The sequence below is a fragment of the Argopecten irradians genome, chromosome 3 (genome assembly GCF_041381155.1).
Source record: "Argopecten irradians isolate NY chromosome 3, Ai_NY, whole genome shotgun sequence".
In the NCBI taxonomy this organism is placed as follows: Eukaryota; Metazoa; Mollusca; class Bivalvia; order Pectinida; family Pectinidae; genus Argopecten; species Argopecten irradians.
Window position 1 is genome coordinate 14,323,482 of NC_091136.1, and position 16,796 is coordinate 14,340,277.

General features: G+C 37.8%; 1 protein-coding gene across 7 annotated transcripts in view; it reads left to right on the forward strand.

Annotated features, from left to right (window-relative positions):
* The window catches only part of LOC138317616 (nephrin-like), a 132,894-nt gene that overhangs the window by 18,712 nt on the left and 97,386 nt on the right, over positions 1-16,796 (forward strand). For all 7 annotated transcript variants that reach the window (XM_069259406.1, XM_069259405.1, XM_069259399.1 and 4 more), the window contains exon 2: positions 3,529-3,586. The gene's annotated coding sequence lies outside the window, so the exon portion shown is untranslated. The remainder of the gene's footprint in view (positions 1-3,528; positions 3,587-16,796) is intronic.

A 16,796-nucleotide genomic window follows, 5' to 3' on the forward strand; every position in this document is an offset into this window, starting at 1 on the left:
TAATGAGGTATATAGTTTTGTGAGTAAAAGCTATGTGTTGGTTTGTAATGAGGTATATAGTTTTGTGAGTAAAAGCTATGTGTTGGTTTGTAATGAGGTATATAGTTTTGTGAGTAAAAGCTATGTGTTGGTTTGTAATGAGGTATATAGTTTTGTGAGTAAAAGCTATGTGTTGATTTGTAATGAGGTATATAGTTTTGTGAGTAAAAGCTATGTATTGGTTTGTAATGAGGTATATAGTTTTGTGAGTAAAAGCTATATGTTGATTTGTAATGAGGTATATAGTTTTGTGAGTAAAAGCTATGTGTTGTTTGTAATGAGGTATATAGTTTTGTGAGTAAAAGCTATGTGTTGGTTTGTAATGAGGTATATTTTGTGAGAGTAAAAGCTATGTGTTGGTTTGTAATGAGGTATATAGTTTTGTGAGTAAAAGCTATATATTGATTTGTAATGAGGTATATAGTTTTGTGAATAAAAGCTATGTGTTGGTTTGTAATGAGGTATATAGTTTTTGTGAGTAAAAGCTATGTGTTGATTTGTAATGAGGTATATAGTTTTGTGAGTAAAAGCTATGTGTTGGTTTGTAATGAGGTATATAGTTTTGTGAGTAAAAGCTATGTGTTGATTTGTAATGAGGTATATAGTTTTGTGAGTAAAAGCTATGTGTTGGTTTGTAATGAGGTATATAGTTTTGTGAGTAAAAGCTATGTGTTGATTTGTAATGAGGTATATAGTTTTGTGAGTAAAAGCTATGTGTTGGTTTGTAATGAGGTATATAGTTTTGTGAGTAAAAGCTATGTGTTGGTTTGTAATGAGGTATATAGTTTTGTGAGTAAAAGCTATGTGTTGGTTTGTAATGAGGTATATAGTTTTGTGAGTAAAAGCTATGTGTTGATTTGTAATGAGGTATATAGTTTTGTGAGTAAAAGCTATTTGTTGGTTTGTAATGAGGTATATAGTTTTGTGAGTAAAAGCTATGTGTTGATTTGTAATGAGGTATATAGTTTTGTGAGTAAAAGCTATGTGTTGGTTTGGTAATGAGGTATATAGTTTTGTGAGTAAAAGCTATGTGTTGGTTTGTAATGAGGTATATAGTTTTGTGAGTAAAAGCTATGTGTTGATTTGTAATGAGGTATATAGTTTTGGGTATGTTTATGTTAATAGAAAAGCTTATTAGTTTTTATGATTCGTGTACAGCTGATCATCGAGAGAAGGGTTTGACAGAGATTAGTTTGTTACATAAGACTGCAGGAAGGAAAAGTCATGGTTAATAGCGGAAAATTTGCAGACTTATTATATATCATTTGTCTGTGTGGTTAGACAGTTGGTATTAAAAGAGAAAGATTATTCATCTATTTCTGCTTTCTGGAGGTTCAGCAAGTACGTTTCTGTATTTTCATGGAATTATTACAATGATACAATGTTTGTCATTGTCTTCAAACCTGAGTAATTGTTTCCTCTCATCTGAGAAATTCTATACCCAGAGACAAAGATGGATAATGATTCCTCCTTAGCCTTGGGTAAAAGAAACCTATTATGGTTAAAAAGTCAAGTGAGGATTATTAATGACATATTGGATTAGGAAAATATGGAGAGAAATCAGAAGTTTGTTTCACAGTAAGTTTCTGTGGTAGTGTTACCTTCGGTGTGTATATAAGACAATGCCGTGGGCAGAATTGTAAAGTTTCGATACATTATCATCGTTATTCTGCTCGAGTGACCAGTTTGTCCTAATAATACGCACCACTTGTAAACGTCATTAGAAGAGAATCTGGTTCTCTCCTCCTCTTGTAATTAATCAATACTATTCAATCACAACCCTCAGCAAAAACCTCTCTGACAAAACATTCCACTGACCTTGATCATACCGTGTAAACTAACGGTCCATGATTCCTTTCTGTATCCTTTACTAAATATAACATTTACATATCATTCGCTTTACCATTATACCAAATCACCGTTACATACAATAACGAATATGTAAGGAAGACACCATCAATCTAATTCTCCGGCATTCATGTCTCATGGACAAAATCCGTGATGGCCATGCCGACCTTGAGGATAATATGTCCTCACATCTCCTTGATTTTTGTTAAAAGAATTCAGGAATTTTGAAGAAGTTACTAGATACTAACCAGAGGTTGGTGGTTTTTCTCCTGGAGCTTTATCCTTCAACCTATTAATTCTAGTACTATCACATCTTTTATAAGCGGCTATTAAATTTTGTAAATTCCATTTCAAAACAAGTTCGCAAAGATTAATTTACGCGGAAAGGAGTACTTATTTTTGAGTTCTACTTTTATTTGATACTATCATACTAAGTGATATCGATAATATTTCGCGAAGATTAATTTTCGCGAATTTTAGTTGAACACGGAATTCACGAAAAGGAAATTGCACACAAATAAAAGTTAGTTAACAGTGGCTAATAGAACATGAATACAAACTAAAGATTCAGAGATGCATTTCCTCATCAAACTCAGAAATGTTTGAATGGTGAATTATTTCTTTGCTCCATTTTCTTGGTTTCAACATTTAGAATGTCCAACAGGTTGAGATCTTATGGATAAGGTGGCTGACTACAGACATTTTCTCAATAGCTTCGAGCTGTGATCGTGAGCATCTGGAACAATTTCAAATCTTCAGTATTTTAGATACAACTTGGTTTAGCTTATTTCATTTCAACAAATTTTATTGCAAATAATATGCAAATGGATTTGGCAACAGGTAAAGCCTATATTAGCCATCTCCAAACAAATCCGGTAAAATACAATTATCAACAAAATATTTTAACATTTAACATTACATTATGAATGAATATTATTAATTGTGTATCTCCCCAACCTATCATATTAGAAAAATCTAAAAAAAATCTTTTAGTTTCAGATATAAATTCTGATATGCATTGCAATAAATATGTATTTTTTTCTTCATCACAATTGTCACAGCCATGCAGTAGAGTTTTTGTGTTAAAATGTGAGGTTTAGCTTATGTTTTTCTGCATATATTGATAAGAAATGATGATATATCATTACTTATTTAATTAGAGTATTTAATTAAACAATAATTTTTACAGCTGATATCATGAACGGTGCAATCTAGCTATGTAAATATCAAGGCTATACATTTATGTTCTCATACCAATAATATTTAATCAAGAGCTGTATATATATATTATTATTATTAAAAATATTCCAAATTTGTTGAAAATTAACTGTACTTATTAAATTAAGTATATAATTAAGTTTTAATGGATATGAATGCTGAATATATCTAATAAGTGAGAGTGATGTAAGTAAATTTTTAAAATTGGAATAATCAATGATTGAAAATTGTGTGAGCACCCTTTAACACCAAGGAAATGTATTGTTTTTAAATGATTTATTGAATATATTTTTTTTTAATAATTTGAACATCGAGTTTGTAGGAGCTTATTACCAGGCAAGGCTATTTAGAATCTATCTTGGTTCATTAATGTCGTCTCGATAAAACAGCTGTGTAACATTGAGCTGTGTTGTGTCTTTACAGTTTGTACTGGAAGTTGGTCATGTGATGCTGAGCTGAAGAAATAGGACTACTTTATGAGGTAAATAGTTCTTATTATTTTAGTGTTTTCCATGTTGGTCCTATTCCATCCTGTATCCTGTCCCATCCTGTCCAATCTGTTTTATTCCCTGTCCAATCCTGTCCTATCCTGTCCTATTTCCTGTCCTAACCTGTCCTATCCTGTCCCATCCTGTTCCATCCTGTCCCATCCTGTTCCATCCTGTTCCATCCTGTCCTATTTCCTGTCCCATCCTGTCCTATTTCCTGTCCTATCCTGTCCTATCCTGTCCCATCCTGTCCCATCCTGTCCATCCTGTCCCATCCTGTTCCATCCTGTCCCATCCTGTCCTATCCTGTCCCACCCTGTCCTATTTCCTGTCCCATCCTGTCCTATTTCCTGTCCATCCTGTCCCATCCTATCCCATCCTGTTCCATCCTGTCCTATTTCCTGTCCCATCCTGTCCGATCCTATTCCATCCTCTCCTGTCCTACCCTGTCCTAACCTGACCAGAATTCATATAAATGTGGGGACTTCAGTATTCTAAAGCTAATTCTATCCATATAAGTTTCACAATACATTTTTTAAAAAAATGTTTAAAAAATAATGATGATTCCAGTGTGTCCTGTAACATTTGTGATTCTACTCACATTTGTGTTTATAATCAAAGTTAAGCAGGTGTTAAGATAGTTATCGAACACCAAATATTTCTAGTTCATCTCAATTTTTTATTGCAATATAGAAATGATGTAGAACTCAGTATCATCTGTTCTAGGTAGGAAAATAGACATAAAAAAGGTTTTTCTTCTACAAAATGATTTCAAAAATGTGTTATGTGTATATTTTTGGTGATTAGACATGTTTTTGTTTTTGGTTATGATCTGAAATTAATGGACAACAGAGATACACTTAATGAGTCTATGGGCCTATCATACAGCTGTATAGAAATCTCTGGATATATACTACTGAAATCACTAGTATGTATTATCTCGGGATGCAGCTCTCCAGCAGTGAGAGATCCTGCTGTGGTGTTCCTGAGACAGAATAGTTTCCAGAAAAGACAGATATGTCTTTGGTGATATCTCTGCATGTAAAAGAAAGTTATGTTTTGGGTGATATCTCTGTGTGTAAAAGACAGATATGTTTTGGGTGATATCTGTGTGTGTAAAAGACAGATATGTTTTGGGTGATATCTCTGTGTTTAAAAAACAGATATGTTTTGGGTGATATCTGTGTGTAAAAGACAGATATATTTTGGTGATATCTCTGTATGTAAAAGACAGATATGTTTTGGTGATATATCTGTGTGTGTAAAAGACAGATATGTTTTGGTGATATATCTGTGTGTAAAAGACAGATATGTTTTGAGACAGATATGTTGTGTGTAAAAGACAGATATGTTTTGAGACAGATATGTTTTGGGTGATATCTCTGTGTGTAAAAGACAGATATGTTTTGGGTGATATCTCTGTGTGTAAAAGACAGATATGTTTTGGGTGATATCTCTGTGTGTAAAAGACAGATATGTTTTGGGTGATATTCTGTTTGATATCTCTGTGTGTAAAAGACAGATATGTTTTTGGGTGATATCTGTGTGTGTAAAAGACAGATATGTTTTGGGTGATATCTCTGTGTGTAAAAGACAGATATGTTTTGGGTGATATCTCTGTGTGTAAAAGACAGATATGTTTTGGGTGATATCTGTGTGTGTAAAAGACAGATATGTTTTGGGTGATATCTCTGTGTGTAAAAGACAGATATGTTTTGGGTGATATCTCTGTGTGTAAAAGACAGATATGTTTTGGGTGATATCTGTGTGTGTAAAAGACAGATATGTTTTGGGTGATTATCTGTGTGTGTAAAAGACAGATATGTTTTGGGTGATATCTGTGTGTGTAAAAGACAGATATGTTTTGGGTGATATCTGTGTGTGTAAAAGACAGATATGTTTTGGGTGATATCTCTGTGTTTAAAAAACAGATATGTTTTGGGTGATATCTGTGTGTGTAAAAGACAGATATGTTTTGGGTGATATCTCTGTGTGTAAAAGACAGATATGTTTTGGGTGATATCTGTGTGTGTAAAAGACAGATATGTTTTGGGTGATATCTGTGTGTGTAAAAGACAGATATGTTTTGGGTGATATCTCTGTGTGTAAAAGACAGATATGTTTTGGGTGATATCTGTGTGTGTAAAAGACAGATATGTTTTGGGTGATTTCTGTGTGTGTAAAAGACAGATATGTTTTGGGTGATATCTCTGTGTGTAAAAGACAGATATGTTTTGGGTGATATCTCTGTGTGTAAAAGACAGATATGTTTTGGGTGATTTCTGTGTGTGTAAAAGACAGATATGTTTTTGGTATGATATCTGTGTGTGTAAAAGACAGATATGTTTTGGGTGATTCTCTGTGTGTAAAAGACAGATATGTTTTGGATGATATCTCTGTGTGTAAAAGACAGATATGTTTTGGGTGATATCTGTGTGTGTAAAAGACAGATATGTTTTGGGTGATATCTCTGTGTGTAAAAGACAGATATGTTTTGGGTGATTTCTGTGTGTGTAAAAGACAGATATGTTTTGGGTGATATCTGTGTGTGTAAAAGACAGATATGTTTTGGGTGATATCTGTGTGTGTAAAAGACAGATATGTTTTGGGTGATATCTCTGTGTGTAAAAGACAGATATGTTTTGGGTGATATCTCTGTGTGTAAAAGACAGATATGTTTTGGGTGATATCTGTGTGTGTAAAAGACAGATATGTTTTGGGTGATATCTCTGTGTGTAAAAGACAGATATGTTTTGGGTGATATCTCTGTGTGTAAAAGACAGATATGTTTTGGGTGATTTTGGGTGATTTCTGTGTGTGTAAAAGACAGATATGTTTTGGGTGATTTCTCTGTGTGTAAAAGACAGATATGTTTTGGGTGATTTCTGTGTGTGTAAAAGACAGATATGTTTTGGGTGATTTCTGTGTATGTAAAAAGACAGATACGTTTTGGGGTGATTTCTGTGTATGTAAAAGACAGATATGTTTTGGGTGATTTTCTGTGTATGTAAAAGACAGATATGTTTTGGGTGATTTCTGTGTGTGTAAAAGACAGATATGTTTTGGGTGATATCTGTGTGTGTAAAAGACAGATATGTTTTGGGTGATATCTGTGTGTGTAAAAGACAGATATGTTTTGGGTGATATCTGTGTATGTAAAAGACAGATATGTTTTGGGTGATTTCTGTGTGTGTAAAAGACAGATATGTTTTGGGTGATATCTCTGTGTGTGTAAAAGACAGATATATTTTGGGTGATTTCTGTGTATGTAAAAGACAGATATGTTTTGGGTGATTTCTGTGTATGTAAAAGACAGATATGTTTTGGGTGATTTCTGTGTATGTAAAAGACAGATATGTTTTGGGTGATATCTCTGTGTTTAAAAAACAAGCATAGTTTGGGTGATATCTCTGTGTGTAAAAGACAGATATATTTTTGGTGATATCTCTGTATGTAAAAGACAGATATGTTTTGGATGATATCTCTGTGTGTAAAAGACAGATATATTTTTGGTGATATCTCTGTATGTAAAAGACAGATATGTTTTGGGTGATATCTCTGTGTGTAAAAGACAGATATATTTTTGGTGATATCTCTGTATGTAAAAGACAGATATGTTTTGGGTGATTTCTGTGTGTGTAAAAGACAGATATATTTTGGGTGATATCTGTGTGTGTAAAAGACAGATATGTTTTGGATGATATCTCTGTGTGTAAAAGACAGATATGTTTTGGGTGATATCTGTGTGTGTAAAAGACAGATATGTTTTGGGTGATATCTGTGTGTGTAAAAGACAGATATAGTTTGGGTGATATCTGTGTGTGTAAAAGACAGATATGTTTTGGGTGATATCTGTGTGTGTAAAAGACAGATATAGTTTGGGTGATATCTGTGTGTGTAAAAGACAGATATAGTTTGGATGATTTTTGTGTGTGTAAAAGACAGATATGTTTTGGGTGATATCTCTTTATTTAGTGATAATGATTTAATTAGAGTGATAATACAGGTATACAGGTAATGGGGTATCTCGTTAGTGTACCTGTGATTGTACCTGAGTAACCAGGAATGTATATCACTCATAACAGAGAACAAGAATGGTATATTGGATGTAAGACATATTTATATTTTTCTCCACTCAGTATGTGGTCCCTCTAATATCAATATTACACTTGGTGGGAGGCTTCGGGGTAACCAGTGTTGATAGGTATGGAAAGACATGATTAAGGTTTAAATTATTTCTGGTACCCTTCATCACATAACTTGATGGGCTAGTTTTGGGGTAGAAGAGGGGAGGTGTTGCAGAGGGGAAGGAAATGAATGTATGTATGTCGCCATATTACATTGTAGAGGTAATTTTATGTAGGGGTCGTATGGGGAGGGATGTTGAAGGGAAGGAGGACGGTATGTACATGTAGTGGTTTCCCAGTTATAGTTTGAGAGATTGGTTTGAGGGGTAGAAAACAGAAGGTGTTGAAATGAAGGAGAATGGTATGTATGAATGTTTCTATCACTCATTACCCATTACATTTTGTCAAGGAGTTTTTTTGAGGATGCATGGGAACACATTTGTGTTTTACCTTACTTGTCTTCTGGTGAAAGGGGTTGGACTATGCCTGTTGCTATTGGAGTAATTAGGACCAGATACACTTGATTAATTTCCATACCTCCTTCTCCTCCAAATCCTAAGGTGGTTATTGCATTCATAATGGACTACTTAAAGGTGAAATGCAAAAGGGAAACACAGGTTATAAAGTGTGTTTACCCATGTCTGTCTACTTTGGTTTCCAATTAATTAATCCTTTCCTTAATTTCCTTCCCTGTCCCAACATTCAATATAAACTATAAACTATAAATTTTATTTTAAAATCAATACAAAACAAGTTCTATAACTTATGTAGATCTCTTTTGGTGGCCTGGATGTAAGTGTGCGATGAGACTTATATAGAACTGGAGGTATTAATGCCTTTCAGACATCTAAGATTTCACAAACAAATCTACTTTAAACACCAGTGATAAATCTGCAATTATCTAAATCAACGAACTTTCTGAAAATATAACCTTGAGAACTGATACCAGTGACATTTATACCAGAAAGACCTTGACATGATTTTAGAAAATAAAAAATATGTGGGATTAAAAGCATGATAAGTATCCAAAACCAGTTTTTATTTGTCAGTTTGTAGGACCTCACAAATCTTGTGTTTTGTGTTGCGAAATTTGTTTAAAAGATGTTTAAGATTAGATGTTTAATTCTTTGATGAAAAACCATACACTGATATTTGGTTTTACGTTTTTTCCCTGGTAACCATCCTACATTACTAATCCTATTTACTACAGGTTTATCTGTGGTTTTTTAATGTCTTCTCATTCTATAGATCATGCTTTTCTTGTTAAATACTCTTGGTAAAAAATTTCAGTAATATGTTTCTTACCATTGCATGGAAACAAGTATTTAAACTAAAAAAAACTTAATACATAAATAAACTCACACAAACTGTTTGTCATAAGTTAGGGTTGTAATATCCTGTTTCTTTCTACCACAGATTTATGAGTTTTTTAGGACAAATGCATTATAAAATTTCTGAAGACGGTGAACCACAGTTTGATAATTTGTTTGTTGTTGCCTAGAGCTATCATGTTTAAATGCAGTATGATAAATAATGTGTAACTTATGCTGAAATATATTTTCAGTGCCTCATTATTCCCAATTACTTTCAAGGGTAATAAGCTTCCATGTTTATTTATCAAGAAAATTATGAATTAACTTGTTTTTGAATGAACTTAACCTTTTTAGCCAAATTTGCTCATTTAGACAGCTAATATATAATACAATTTAACAGAAGATTTAAATGATCTAGTAAGTGGCTTTGCTACACAGGCCTATTTGGCCTTTTGGTACACTTTTATGATACATGTCAGTGTCTTGTGACACCTCGTTGTGTGTTTAATTATTACTGAGCTCCAGACCTGACTTATAAATTAGGATATCTACAAAGTGCAGTGCCCTGATCACTGACTCTGACCTTTACTGGATGTGGCGGCGTCCCACGGAACGTTATCTCAGTGTTCGGAAGTGCAAACTCCACTCTAGTTCCGTAAAATAAATTGAAATTATAGAGAAAAGAAGAAAAACGTTAATTTGATTTCCAGGGTACCATTTGATAAAACCAGAGTAGGCCAAGGTTTTAACAAATGGAGGTGTACTTTTCTTTGTGATCAAATCAGATATTTTATATAATTACATACACTAATAGCTTCAAACCCATTTAATGAGGGACTTTAAAAAAGAAAACATTTAAAAAAATAAAATAATAGGGGTAAAAAAACCCATTACATATCATTTTATCATTATATTGATAAAGACAGTTTTCTGCAGGATTTTCTTGATGAAAAATAAATTTGACTTGTTTGACCCATGACCTTTAAATGCTATATAACTGCAGGCCACCTCACCCTATAGGCTTCACTACAGGCCACCTCACCCTATAGGCTTCTATCACTAGGCCACCTCACCCTATAGGCTTCTGTCACTATAGGCCACCTCACCCTATAGGCTTCTGTCACTATAGGCCACCTCACCCTATATAGGCTTCTGTCACTATAGGCCACCTCACCCTATAGGCTTCTGTCACTATAGGCCACCTCACCCTATAGGCTTCTGTCACTATAGGCCACCTCACCCTATAGGCTTCTGTCACTACAGGCCACCTCACCCTATAGGCTTCTGTCACTACAGGCTACCTCACCCTATAGGCTTCTGTCACTACAGGCCGCCTCACCCTATAGGCTTCTGTCACTATAGGCCACCTCACACCTATAGGCTTCTGACACTATAGGCCACCTCACCCTATAGGCTTCTGTCACTATAGGCCACCTTACCCTATAGGCTTCTGTCACTTAGGCCACTCACTATAGGCCACCTCACCCTATAGGCTTCTGTCACTATAGGCCACCTCACCCTATAGGCTTCTGTCACTATAGGCCACCTCACCCTATAGGCTTCTGTCATTATAGGCCACCTCACCCTATAGGCTTCTGTCACTATAGGCCACCTCACCCTATAGGCTTCTGTCACTATAGGCCACCTCACCCTATAGGCTTCTGTCACTATAGGCCACCTCACCCTATAGGCCACCTCTATGGCTTCATCACTATAGGCCACCTCACCCTATAGGCTTCTGTCACTATAGGCCACCTCACCCTATAGGCTTCTGTCACTATAGGCCACCTCACCCTATAGGCTTCTGTCACTATAGGCCACCTCACCCTATAGGCTTCTGTCACTATAGGCCACCTCACCCTATAGGCTTCTGTCACTATAGGCCACCTCACCCTATAGGCTTCTGTCACTATAGGCCACCTCACCCTATAGGCTTCTGTCACTATAGGCCACCTCACCCTATAGGCTTCTGTCACTACAGGCCACCTCACCCTATAGGCTTCTGTCACTATAGGCCACCTCACCCTATAGGCTTCTGTCACTATAGGCCACCTCACCCTATAGGCTTCTGTCACTATAGGCCACCTCACCCTATAGGCTTCTGTCACTATAGGCCACCTCACCCTATAGGCTTCTGTCACTATAGGCCACCTCACCCTATAGGCTTCTGTCACTACAGGCCACCTCACCCTATAGGCTTCTGTCACTATAGGCCACCTCACCCTATAGGCTTCTGTCACTATAGGCCACCTCACCCTATAGGCTTCTGTCACTATAGGCCACCTCACCCTATAGGCTTCTGTCACTATAGGCCACCTCACCCTATAGGCTTCTGTCACTACAGGCCACCTCACCCTATAGGCTTCTGTCACTATAGGCCACCTCACCCTATAGGCTTCTGTCACTACAGGCCACCTCACCCTATAGGCTTCTGTCACTACAGGCCACCTCACCCTATAGGCTTCTGTCACTACAGGCCACCTCACCCTATAGGCTTCTGTCACTATAGGCCCACCTCACCCTATAGGCTTCTGTCACTATAGGCCACTCACCCTATAGGCTTCTGTCACTATAGGCCACCTCACCCTATAGGCTTCTGTCACTATAGGCCACCTCACCCTATAGGCTTCTGTCACTATAGGCCACCTCACCCTATAGGCTTCTGTCACTATAGGCCACCTCACCCTATAGGCTTCTGTCACTATAGGCCACCTCACCCTATAGGCTTCTGTCACTATAGGCCACCTCACCCTATAGGCTTCTGTCACTATAGGCCACCCTCACCCTATAGGCTTCTGTCACTATAGGCCACCTCACCCTATAGGCTTCTGTCACTATAGGCCACCTCACCCTATAGGCTTCTGTCACTATAGGCCACCTCACCCTATAGGCTTCTGTCACTATAGGCCACCTCACCCTATAGGCTTCTGTCACTATAGGCCACCTCACCCTATAGGCTTCTGTCACTATAGGCCACCTCACCCTATAGGCTTCTGTCACTATAGGCCACCTCACCCTATAGGCTTCTGTCACTATAGGCCACCTCACCCTATAGGCTTCTGTTCTATAGGCCACCTCACCCTATAGGCTTCTGTCACTATAGGCCACCTCACCCTATAGGCTTCTGTCACTATAGGCCACCTCACCCTATAGGCTTCTGTCACTATAGGCCACCTCACCCTATAGGCTTCTGTCACTATAGGCCACCTCACCCTATAGGCTTCTGTCACTATAGGCCACCTCACCCTATAGGCTTCTGTCACTATAGGCCACCTCACCCTATAGGCTTCTGTCACTATAGGCCACCTCACCCTATAGGCTTCTGTCACTATAGGCCACCTCACCCTATAGGCTTCTGTCACTATAGGTCACCTCACCCTATAGGCTTCTGTCACTATAGGCCACCTCACCCTATAGGCTTCTGTCACTATAGGCCACCTCACCCTATAGGCTTCTGTCACTACAGGCCACCTCACCCTATAGGCTTCTGTCACTATAGGCCACACCTCACCCTATAGGCTTCTGTCACTATAGGCCACCTCACCCTATAGGCTTCTGTCACTAAAGGCCACCTCACCCTATAGGCTTCTGTCACTACAGGCCACCTCACCCTATAGGCTTCTGTCACTACAGGCCACCTCACCCTATAGGCTTCTGTCACTACAGGCCACCTCACCCTATAGGCTTCTGTCACTACAGGCCACCTCACCCTATAGGCTTCTGTCACTATAGGCCACCTCACCCTATAGGCTTCTGTCACTATAGGCCACCTCACCCTATAGGCTTCTGTCACTATAGGCCACCTCACCCTATAGGCTTCTGTCACTATAGGCCACCTCACCCTATAGGCTTCTGTCACTATAGGCCACCTCACCCTATAGGCTTCTGTCACTATAGGCCACCTCACCCTATAGGCTTCTGTCACTATAGGCCACCTCACCCTATAGGCTTCTGTCACTATAGGCCACCTCACCCTATAGGCTTCTGTCACTATAGGCCACCTCACCCTATAGGCTTCTGTCACTATAGGCCACCTCACCCTATAGGCTTCTGTCACTATAGGCGCCTCACCCTATAGGCTTCTGTCACTATAGGCCACCTCACCCTATAGGCTTCTGTCACTATAGGCCACCTCACCTTATAGGCTTCTGTCACTATAGGCCACCTCACCCTATAGGCTTCTGTCACTATAGGCCACCTCACCCTATAGGCTTCTGTCACTATAGGCCACCTCACCCTATAGGCTTACATGTATGTCACTCTATTCTCTAACTTCTGCTTATCTCCCCTTAGTTTAAAGACTGGTGATTAATATTCAGAAATTTCTTAAAACCTCACAGATCTTACTTAGTTAAGGAGCCAAAATCATATTTATTACTGTATTGTTTTCTGAGAAATAAAAATGAGAAAACAAGATTTTGAGACGTCCTGTTGTAGCTGCTGGCTACTTTAGGGCAAATAAGGAAGGATGGGGTAGTCAAAGCAATATTTGACTGACAGCTCAGACCAGTAAATTTCTCTGTTTTCCAGGAAACAGGAATTACTGCTGAGTGGAATGAGGACTGTGTCTGTTATGTTGATGTATCTGATTTAGCTGTCTCTGAAGTGTATTGTCAGAATTGTATAGACAAAGATAAAGGTTTTAACTCCAAAATGTTTATTATGATTCTAGTTCTCTGGTCTGGTAAGATACTGGATCAGTGGATATAAATATTAGTTACAGTTAATGTTATATCATGTGACATGTCACAGAAAATGGTTGGTATCTATAGAAACGGTCCATTTTCTCTGTACTTTTAGAACTACTCTAAGGGTTTGAGAAGGCCACTAAATCACAATAATACTTGAGGTATACACCAATGTAAAGCTGGTATTTAGGAGAGCTATATAAATGGGGATATGTTTACTGCTAGGCTCTCATGATCTAACTCTACATTTCTGTCAAATCTCGAAGTAGTTAAATAACTCATTTAATTGTGATGAAGTCCATATTGTCAAAACGTCTCACATCAATTGGGATGCCTTCAGAACACTTACTATTTTAGGATCCTCCCGTAGAATTAGGCTAAGAAGTACATATAACCTGAGGATTGTAACAGTTATGTAAGCCTTGTCATGTAGGTCTCGATCACAGTATGGATACTCCTATACACTCACAGGGCCATGACCACAGCCTGTTGTTCTTAATCGTGCTTTCTTTTGTTCCTAGTGTTGCTTCCTATTTGTACATTTCGTTATTCCTCAGAACCATTTTGCTGTTTTTGAACTGGTGTATGTTTCCACGGTAATATTTCTCTCTTTGCCATGTTTCCATGGTAATATTTCTCTATTTTCCATGTTTCCATGGTAACATTCTCTGTTTGCCATGTTTCCATTGTAATATTTCTCTGTTTGTGGTGTTTCCATGGCAATATTTCTCTGTTTGTGGTGTTTCCATGGCAATATTTCTCTCTATTTTCTGTTTGCCATGTTTCCATGGTAATATTTCTCTGTTTGCCATATTTCCATGGAAATATTTCTCTGTTTGTGGTGTTTCCATGGTAATATTTCTCTATTTTCCATGTTTCCATGGTAACATTCTCTGTTTGCCATGTTTCCATGGTAATATTTCTCTGTTTGCCATGTTTCCATGGTAATATTTCTCTGTTTGCCATGTTTCCATGGTAATATTTCTCTGTTTGCCTTGTTTCCATGCTCTCTTTTTATATGTTTTCTATAATAAAGGAACTAATATCTATGCACATGTTTCATACTACACTTGAGTTGAGTTGTCATCATTTTACTTGCTTTTTTTAACAAACAAACGAAAAAAAAGACTCTATAATAGAAGCAAACAATAGTGTACTACATCTGTGTGAGATATAGCTGTGTTCCTGGCAGCATCTGGGCTACCACATAAAGCTATCGTACACTGAACCTTTTTGCCTGCAGAAAATCATTAACACAAGAAAAGCAATACTTCAGACTTTAAATTGAAACCTGTTTATTCTGCATGTAAGTGTTGTGTTTTGTCTGTGGTGTTAATTCTTCACCGCTTCCAGCCACGTTTGGATCTGTTCGTGCACCGGTAGAAAAGTTCGACCCACTGCCGAGCGGAGCTACTTTTTTGGCTAGGTGATCAGATACAGACGTACAAATAGATCTTATATGGAGAACAACGAGGAACCAAAGAGTTATCGGTAGTTCTATACCATACGTATGTGATTCATTGTGTAACCTCCTGTAACATAACCAGGTTAGATGCTGATTACTGTGATATCCCCGTAATGCCCGATAGTCTTTTGATTTTTGGCAGTAAAGCCTTTTTCAGACACAGATTGAGAGCAATTGAGATGTTTTGTAGCTGCTCCAATTCTACTGAGGACTGTTAAAGCTACTCTCCAAATAGCAAACGTCATTTATTTCTATCAATTTCTAAAATAGATTAAAATAGCTTTAAAAGAGGAAAATGTTTGTTTCTGCACTGCCTACATTGTGTCTGACAAAGCGTTGTCTGTGAGATGTTCCTGGTTATACCCTGAGTGATGGGGGAGGTTAAATTGTTTGACTGATGGATCACTAGGGAGGAAGCTTGACTGATGGATCGCCTAACTAATAGTTCTGTATTGGCCAGATTGTGTGTTATCAATATAAAGGTAACATGTGATTCCCCTCAGATTTTACCTGGCTGATACAACTTATACAGTTTTTACCTAAAATCATTGTTCAGAAATGAGTTTACTCATTACGTTTCTGTATTCTACTGAAGCTATATAAGAAGTGCCATTGCCTCTTTGGATTTGAATCCAGGACCTCTGCATGGTCTGTAAATGGTCTTAATCTGTGACTGTCAACTTACTGGTCCATGGATGTACTAATCTTTGACCTATATCTTACTGGTCCATGGAGGTACTAACCTTTGACCCATAGCTTACTGGTCCATGGAGGTACTAACCTTTGACCTATACCTTACTGGTCCATGGAGGTACTAACCTTTGACCTATACCTTTGACCTATACCTTACTGGTCCATGGAGGTACTAACCTTTGACCTATAGCTTACTGGTCCATGGAGGTACTAACCTTTGACCCATAGCTTACTGGTCCATGGAGGTACTAACCTTTGACCCATAGCTTACTGGTCCATGGAGGTACTAACCTTTGACCTATACCTTACTGGTCCATGGAGGTACTAACCTTTGACCTATAGCTTACTGGTCCATGGAGGTACTAACCTTTGACCCATAGCTTACTGGTCCATGGAGGTACTAACCTTTGACCTATACCTTACTGGTCCATGGAGGTACTAACCTTTGACCTATAGCTTACTGGTCCATGGAGGTACTAACCTTTGACCCTTGTCATAGTGGTACAAGGTTTGTATTTGTAACCCTAGCAGCTTGCTGGTTTTCTGGAATTTTAACCTGAGACCTTAGCCTTTTTTTTAATACAGCTGGGTTCATTGGTACATTGTAGTTCTGACATTGTAGTTTTAGAATATCCTTATAAAAACATTCTACTCTATTATCTTTTCATTTGTGGTTGTCATAGAACAGACATCATCCCAGGTTGATTTCCTATAGTCAAATTAAAATGAGTTAGAATTAAATAATAGACAAGAGTTCTGACAGACCTAAAGAGATGTGGATGATCATTGGACCTCGTTTTTGTCCTGTCTATGTGGAGCTGTAGCCATCTCGTTATTGTCTCCATATAAAGCCTGTTGTGTGGTGGCTGTAGATTTCACATCAGATTATCCTCTCAGTAATTCTTGTCTTTTTAGTT